The sequence below is a fragment of the Diceros bicornis genome, chromosome 31, assembly GCF_020826845.1.
Source record: "Diceros bicornis minor isolate mBicDic1 chromosome 31, mDicBic1.mat.cur, whole genome shotgun sequence".
Lineage (NCBI taxonomy): Eukaryota > Metazoa > Chordata > Mammalia > Perissodactyla > Rhinocerotidae > Diceros > Diceros bicornis.
The window spans coordinates 11,699,813-11,707,925 of NC_080770.1; the positions used below are offsets into that span (position 1 = coordinate 11,699,813).

At 54.9% G+C, this 8,113-nt stretch overlaps 1 long non-coding RNA gene across 1 annotated transcript; it reads left to right on the forward strand.

The window, feature by feature from the left end:
* The first annotated feature begins 7,037 nt into the window (after positions 1-7,037).
* Positions 7,038-7,802, forward strand: LOC131395517 (uncharacterized). Its single transcript, XR_009216367.1, has 2 exons — positions 7,038-7,155; positions 7,490-7,802. It is a non-coding gene; the product is annotated as an uncharacterized LOC131395517 (long non-coding RNA).
* The last annotated feature ends 311 nt before the right edge of the window (positions 7,803-8,113 follow it).

Genomic DNA, 8,113 nt, shown 5'->3' on the forward strand with positions numbered 1-8,113 from the left:
CCATCCCCACCTCCAGGGACAGCCCAGGCCAGTGTCCTTCCTTGGCGACCCCTTCTCCCACCACGGAGCCTGGAATCCCGTGTTGTGTCTGAGCTGGTTCCACGAGACAGAACCCCAGGCTGGGAGTCAGAGACCGGGTCTTCATCCTGCCCTGCCACTGGGTCCTGTGTGTCTTTGGGCAGGGTCTTCCTGTCTTGGGGTGGGCATGAGGATGATCCCAAAGGGCCGTTTGTCCTGACACTCAAAGATTCTGGGTCTGTCAGGAAGAGTTCAAAGCCCAGGGCAGACCCAAAGGCTTCTCCCCATGCAGGACAAATGAATCTGGGGCTGAGCTAATGAGAGAGGGCTGTCGTGAGCTCCCGGTAACAAGGGGGCTCTCCTGGAATAATCTGGAGACCAGGGGAGGCAGAGGTGGGGAAGCCCCCACCCAGCTCCAGTGCTGAGCATATGGGGCAACCTTCCCAAGGATAGCCAGCTGAGTCTCTACAAGAATCCTGGTGTCCTGTCTCCTGATAGGAGCCCCACGCTTGGTTTAACGTTCTCCTGTCACTCTCTTGAAATTCTTAATAATTTTTGAACAAGGGCCCCACATTTTCGTTTTGTACTGGGCTCTGCAAATTATGTAGCCAGCCCTGCTCCTAATAATAATACCTATGACTGACATGGAGCTTGCTGTATGCCGGGCACTCTGTGCTTTTCCTATTTATATAATTCATCTGTCCCTCACAGCAGTCAGGTGTAAATTGTCTCTCTTAGACTTGGTCAACCCAGATGATGATGTTTATGGGGTGGGAGGCACTTCATATAAACTCACGCTTTTAAGGCTCTCAGCAATGCCAGAGATACTATTGCCATTCACATTTTATAGATGAGGAAGTGAGGCCCAGAGAGGTTAGGCAACTTGCCTGCAATTGCAGAGCTACTGAAGGGTCTGGCTGCAATGTGAATCCATGCTGATAGCCCCTATTCATCCTGCAGTGTCTGGGGAGCCAGCTGAAAGCCACTGCCTTTCCTGTCTGGATAACGGGAGCCCTCCCAGGAGCTTTGCAGCCCTGCCCCACCCCAGCCTGTGCCCCAGCTGTGGCGGGTGCCCAGCGGTGCCTGGGTGGGTGAGCTGTCAGTTTCCATCCCCACTATGTCCTGATCTGCCGACAGCTGCCTCGCTCTCCCACCTCCCGTGCCCAGGTGTGCGATCTGCTCCCCCGCTCAGGCGCGGAGCCGTGGGACCAGGAGGTGTCACTTTCCATTTCTCCCTGCAGTGCTGAGCTCCCCATGTATCCAGGGCAGCAGCTGGGGCTCCAGGGAGCCTGGTCCGTCAATGCCGCTTATCACTGAGATGACAGCCCAGGCGGAGGGGGCGGATGCCAGGGGTGGGCACAGGTGGCTGGGAGTGGGGTGACCAGATCAGCACTTGGGGACTTTCCCCCGCTCAGGACGACTTGCTCAGCCTCTGGGTCTCAGCTCCCACATCTGTAAGACGGGGTGGAGACAGCAGGCCCACCAGTGAAGAATTCAGAGCCTGGGGTACACTGTCCTGAGTTCATGTCCCACGTCCAGCGCTTAGCAGCCATATGACCTTGAACAGGTTGTGAAACTGAATTTCAGTGCCCTCCTCTGTAAAAAGACAGCAAGGACAGAGGCATCCCAGTTAAGAATTCAGACCCAACAGACGGACTCGAATTCAAATCCCAACTCCAGTATTAGTTATGGGACATTGCACAAGTCACCTCACCTTTTTTTTTTTTTTTTTGGTGAGGAAGATTGGCCATGAGCTAACATCTGTTGCCAGTCTTGCTCTTTTTTGCTGAGAAAGATTGTCCCTGAGCTGACATCGGTGCCCATCTTCCTCTATTTTGTATGTGGGACCCCGCCACAGCGTGGCCTGATGAGTGGTACGTCGATCCGCGCCTGGGATTCGAACCTGTGAACCCCGGGCCGCCAAAGCGGAGCACGAGAACTTAACCACTACACCACCGGGCTGGCCCCCACCTTGCCTTTCTGAGCCTTGGTTTCCTCGTGTCCCAAATGGGGATAGTGCTGTGGCATCCTCATGGGGTTCTGGAAGAACTGAGACTTTTCTCCAGTACCTGGTGCTCACTAAGTACTCAGTAAGGTATATGACCTCTCAGGGTGATTGTGAGGACCAGATGGGATTGCTGTGACGTCACAAGAGCTGGTGCCCTGCTGGAAGCTTCTATGTCAGGCCAGGAGTGTAACAAGGAGGCCGAAGGCAGGGCCTTCCTCCACAGCCAGGCTGCAGAGGAGACGACAGTTTCCCACGCAGAGGCCAAAACCCTAGGAATCTATAGCCGAGGCCTGGGAGAGCTGGCCAGAAGGCGGGTGATGGAGGGCCAGGGGCTAAGCCACCAGGGGCGGCCCTGGTGCAGAGGGCCTTTGACAGGTGTTGGGGACAGCCTCATTCAAAGGTGACGTGGCAGTGGGGTGGGAGAGACACAACCAAGCCCACTTCAGCCTGGGCCACCTCCCTAGCCTCTCAACAACCCCTCCTGGGGGGGGTCTGGCGTCAAGCCTCCTTCCCCCAACCCCCAGCAGATCTCATTCTGTAAACCCTGAAGCTGTGCTCCCCAAATTTCACTGTGCACGCAAATCCCCAAGGGGCTTCTTAAATGCTGAATCCAATTCAACAGCTCGGTGGGGCCTGAGGGTCCACATTTCTCACCGGCTCCCGGGGATGTCGACACTGCTGGTTCGGGACCAGACTTGAGTAGCCAGGATAGAAAACATTATATAAACGTAGGTAATGAAAATTAATAATAATTTGGAGTGTTGAGTCATTACCTGGTCTGACTTGAGTAGACTATGAGGGCCTCTCTGGGACCCAATTCTCCCCAGAGGTCGAAGGAAACACCTCCTCAGTGTCAGAGGTCACTGGGATCTGATTTGGCTCCTAAGAGCAGAGAGACAGGGAGAGGACACCCTTCAGCTGGAGTAACATGGACAGTAGTTTCCAGACCCGGGGCCACATACCAGCTGCTTCAGAACTACTTGGGGCTTCTAAAAAAATATAGCTTCTGGGCCGGCCCAGTGGCACAAGCGGTTAAGTGCGCGCGCTCCTCTATGGCGGCCCGGAGTTCGCAGGTTCGGATCCCGGGTGCACACGAACGCACAGCTTGTCAAGCCATGCTGTGCTGGCATCCCATATAAAGTGGAGGCAGATGGGCATGGATGTTAGCCCAGGGCCAGTCTTCCTCAGCAAAAAAAGCGGAGGATTGGCAGATGTTAGCTCAGGGCCCATCTTCCTCACACACACACACAAAATATATATATAGATTCTGAGTCACAAAAAGACAAATGCTGAATGATTCCACTTATATGAGCTATCTAAAGGAGTCAAATTCAAAGAAACAGAAAGTAGAATGGTGGTCACCAAGGGCTGGGGCGAGCAGGCAAAGGGAGCTGTTTAATGTACATAGTTTCAGATTTGCAATGAAAAGAGTTCTGGAAATCTGTTTCACGACAATGTGAATTTACTTAACACTACTGAACTGTTCACTTAAAAATAGTTAAGATGGTAAATTTTATGTTATGTGTTTCTTACCACAATAAAAAAAATTACAGATTCTAGCCCTGATGCCTGAGATCCAATTTAGGAGTTTCTGGGGTAGATCCTGGAAATCTATTTTTTAAAATCTCCCCCCAGGGGATCCGGTGCACGGCCATGCTTGGGAACCACTGGTGGGGGGAGGCTATACCCTGAATATCTCCCAAATCTGCCCCCCTCCCCTGCCTCAGCAATCCATTCTGATGATGACAGAAGTCCCATGCCGTCCTCCCTGTCTCCCTCCACCATGCAGCTGCCCTGGTGACCTTTCCAAGTTACAAATCCCATCCTCACACAGCTCCATTAAAACGGTTCCATGGCCTCCTGTTACCCTTGGCACAAAATAGAAAAAAGTGCAGCCTTCTCGTGTGTTCCCGGGGCCTTAGGGCAGGAAGCCTTCAGAGCTGTGGCAGAGTTCTGTGCAAGGGCCCCGAGCACCAGGAGGCAGAGATTAATTCTGCCATGAGGAGGGGGCAGCAGAGAAGCTTCTCAGAGAAGAAGGCCTTGGAAGATGAGTTGGTGTTTGTCAAGGACTGAGGTAAAGGCAAGGTGGGGGGCAGTGGGAGGGGGTTCCAGGCTGAGGGACAGGTAGGCAAAGGCAAGGAGGAGATGGCCCCAGGGGAGGGGATGGGCGAGCAGGGAGAAGATAAAACCCCATTCCGCTGGGGTTGTAGGGGGAGATGAGAGTGAAAGCCTCCAGGGCAGGCTCCACCCTGGCCTCCTGGAGCCATTGGATCCCCAGCGTGGCCTCCAGGCCTAGACTCAGGTTACCAGCTTCAGGGCCCAGTGATGCCCAGCACACTCAAGGAGGTGACCTCGGCAAGGTGATCTGGCTGGGAGGGGGCACAGCTCCGTTTGCTTGGAAGCCCCAGGGCTTCCCAACTGTCTGCTCAGCTCGCCCGGAGCTCTCGGCCCACTCCCCGGGGTCTGACTGCCTCTTGACCCCTGCTCCTCTCCTTTGGCCTGTGTGTGTGTGTCTGTGTGAGTCTCCTCAGGGTCGTGTGGCCACACGGTCTCTGTCTTTGCCTGTCTGTGCATCTGTGTATTTGTAGGTGTTTCTTAAAAGCTGGGTGTGCCACAGCATGTATGGGTTTATGAGTGGCCCCTCAGATTGTCGGCGAGGCCCCGGGGCCCTCCTAGGGTGTAAGAGGGGATTCTGGGGATCACTGTGATAGGAACTTGGCACAAGGGAGCTGAGAGGGCTCCAGCCACCCCAGATAAGCACACAGCTCAAATAAAAAGAGAGAGCCTGCTATGGTTCCTTCTAGTCTGTTCCATGACCCCAGGGTCGCCCTGACCATCACCCTAGAGGAATTTGGGAGCTGCTGTTACCCAGAAAGCATTTCAGGAAGGGCTCCTTTCACCCCATTAGAGATCAAATAAACAGGTCCCCTGGGGCTGGGGACTCCCTTTTCACATCCCCCTTCTCCACTGGGGAAGCCTCTTTCCTCTGCCCGCCACCACACACACACACACACACACACACACGCGCGCGCACACACACACACACACACACACACACGCAGTTCCTCGCCGTGAGGGCAGGGCCTGGCTTCCTGGCAGAGGACCGAAGGGCCATATGCTTAGGGCCAGTGTCGCGTGGCCCCAGCTGGGGACATCAGAGCCTCCTCAGGGCTCACACAAGTCTTCTGTCTTTTGGGAAGGAGGTGGGGACAGAGATATCCCAGCGAGCTCCAGAAAAGAAATCACATCCTGTAATTGTTGGCAGGAAGGTTAATTGGACGTGGTCATAAGCTTGTTCCTGGACCAGGCGTGTTAATAGAGCTAAAACATCTGAACACGCCCAGGGCCACATGGAGGAATGAATAGGCTTGGAGAGTCCAAGGTCACAATGAACGGCACCCAGGAGTGAAAAGAGCCCTGAACAGAAGTTTGAGCCCCTGGCCCCTCACCCCGGCTCGGCCACCAGCTCCTGCCTCTCTGGACCTTGGTAAACAATACTGTGTGCAAGGCAGGGTCACCTGGACACACGATTGAAGCCTCGCTGTGGTCCTGGGTGGGGGTGGTATCATCATCTCTGATTCGGGATGAGGAAACTGAGGTCCCCTGAGGAGAGGTGACTTTTGCCACGGCTGGCAGTGGTGGATCAGCCCTGGACCCCAACTGCAAGCTGAGAGCCGGACGTTAAGGGGCTGGGCTAGAAGCCCCATGATTGTCCTCTGCCAGGGCAGACATTCCCTTGGTGTCCACTAGGGGGCGCCCTAGACTGTTTCTCCTCGTTGGCACCAGCGCCTTTGTCCTCAGCCAGTGTGGTCACCCCTGGGTGGTCTCTGAGCTTGGTGGGGCTGAGGGCCAGCTCTTGGAGCAAGGTCGGAGGGCACAGTGATCCTCCCTCCCCCTCCTAACCCACCCTTATGGAGGAGCCTCCAGCCCTCACCTTCCAAGGGTGAGGGAGGGAAGAGAGATGTTCAAACCCACAGGGATATGAGGGCCCATTGGTCCCTTCCTCAGGTCCCTTGGGAGCCGCATGTGCCAGATTGCAGTCAGCTACAAATATCAGAGGCTCAGAGAGAGTTAGCAACTTGCCCGAGGTCACACAGCCAGGTCTGTTGGATTCTAAATGCCGGAGCCCAGTCCTGGTTCAGGTGAGGCTCAGGGCAGGTGTGCTGGACTCAGCCTGCCACGTGGTCCGCGGCAGGCAGGAAGGTCCTGGTCAGCTGGGCTTGTGAGCCTTGGTGGTGACAAAAGGGTTGAGCCTTCCACAGAGTCCCTCCAGTCACTCAGAGGCAAGAGCTCGGTCCAGGTGGTCAGGGCTGGGCATGGGGGCTCATGAAAGGGCAGGAAGGGGTGGTCAGCTGGCAGCTGGTGGATGTCCTGGGCGTTGGTGTCGGTCTCTTTATCTGAAAGTGGGTGTGTAAGTGGGGGGTGGGGGCAGAGGGGACATGAGTCAGGCTCAGGACCGCCTGGTCATTCGGGGGTAGAATTCAGATTTGTCAGCGTATTGGAGGATTGGGGGCGGTGCCGACTTGGGAACTGCAGTGGAGAGAGGCCTTCAGGGGAATGGAGGTGTAGAAGGAGGGAGGTTGAGCAATGGCCGGAAGCTGAAGGATCCAGCGGGAGTTGGGGTGAAGCTGACTGGGAGGGGCTTCGGAACCCCAGAGGGGCTGGCCTGGGTGAGGGGAGGTGACAATGACGTTGAGAGTGGGGCCGCAGGGCCCCTCTCTCCCTGCTCAGTGTTCTGGAGGGTGGGTGCTTCTCCACCACTGTGATGGGAGGCCTGGACCTGCCAGGGAAGCAGGAGGAACGCTGAGTGTCTGAGGAGAGAGCCTCGTGCCTCCCCAGAGTGACTGCCCTCGTACGCAGTCAGGCCCCTCCCCAGAGTAGGCCTGAGCCTCTCGGTCCTCTCCCCAGCACAGAGACATCCAACCCCACCACTGTTACTCAGGTCAGCACGCCGTGACGCAATGACGGAGGCAGGGTCAGGCCCAGAACTGGGCTCCGGGCCAGGAGGATGGAAATGAGCACAGCCCAGGCTCCAGGGCCCACAGCAAAGCTGGGGAGACGAGAGACCATCCACATGCACAGGGATGAGGCTGCTCCAGGTGTGGGGGCTCCGTCTCCCTGGTAGACAGGTAGGTGAGGAGGACATTGGGCCAGAGGAGTCGTCCTGGAAAATCCCAGCCCTTTCCCAGGCAGGTCACAGAACCTGCTTTCCCAGCCTAGGGCCCGTCCCTCCCTCCCAACAACGTGTCCAGGGGCACCTGACTTGAACAGGCTATAAATAGAGGGATGACGGAAGGCTCTGGAAGCCCAAAGGAGGGCAGGAGAGTAGTTCTGGTTTTGTGATGAGGAGTTAAGAGTAACTTACAACAAGTCAAAAGCGATCCGAGGCTGCCTTCTTTGCCATAGAACGCTTGATTTTTAGCTGGGCATACAACCACTTGAAATAAAGACTATGTTTCCCAGCCTCCCTTACAGCCAGCTATGGCCATGTGAATAAGTTCTGCCACCAGTGGATAAGAAGAGGTGTCGTTCAAAGGCAGGAGGTTGCCTCCTTTTTGCCCCTTCTTCCTATCTGCTGGCTGGAGTATGCATGTGATTGCTGGAGCTGGAGCAGCCATCTTGGATCACAAGGCAGACGCCACATGATAAGGATAACCAAGCAACAAGAAGGAAGCGATCTGGGTTCTGATGTTTGTGGAGCTTCCACATCAGTCCTGGACTAGATACTTCCAAATGTTGTTTACTTGGGAGAAAAATAAACTTCTGTATTGTTTGACTCACTCTCTCTTTGGGTTGTTCTATCCCCTTCAACTGAGTATAATCCTAAACAACACACAGGTCAGAACTGAACCTCAATTATACCCAATTTTTCTGCCACTGAGATAAATCCGTAAACCAAATATAAAAAGGAAAACTTCAGGGGTATTTACACTTCTGAAGCAGTGACAACGGGCATGTTACAATTATATTCCAGGTATCAACCCTCACTCACTAGACCCTTTCCAGAGTCTTCCTTCCCTGCAGTTTCAACAGGATGCTTGGAATGTGGTGTCTTTGTTGCAGATAATATGCAACATCCTGAGAGAG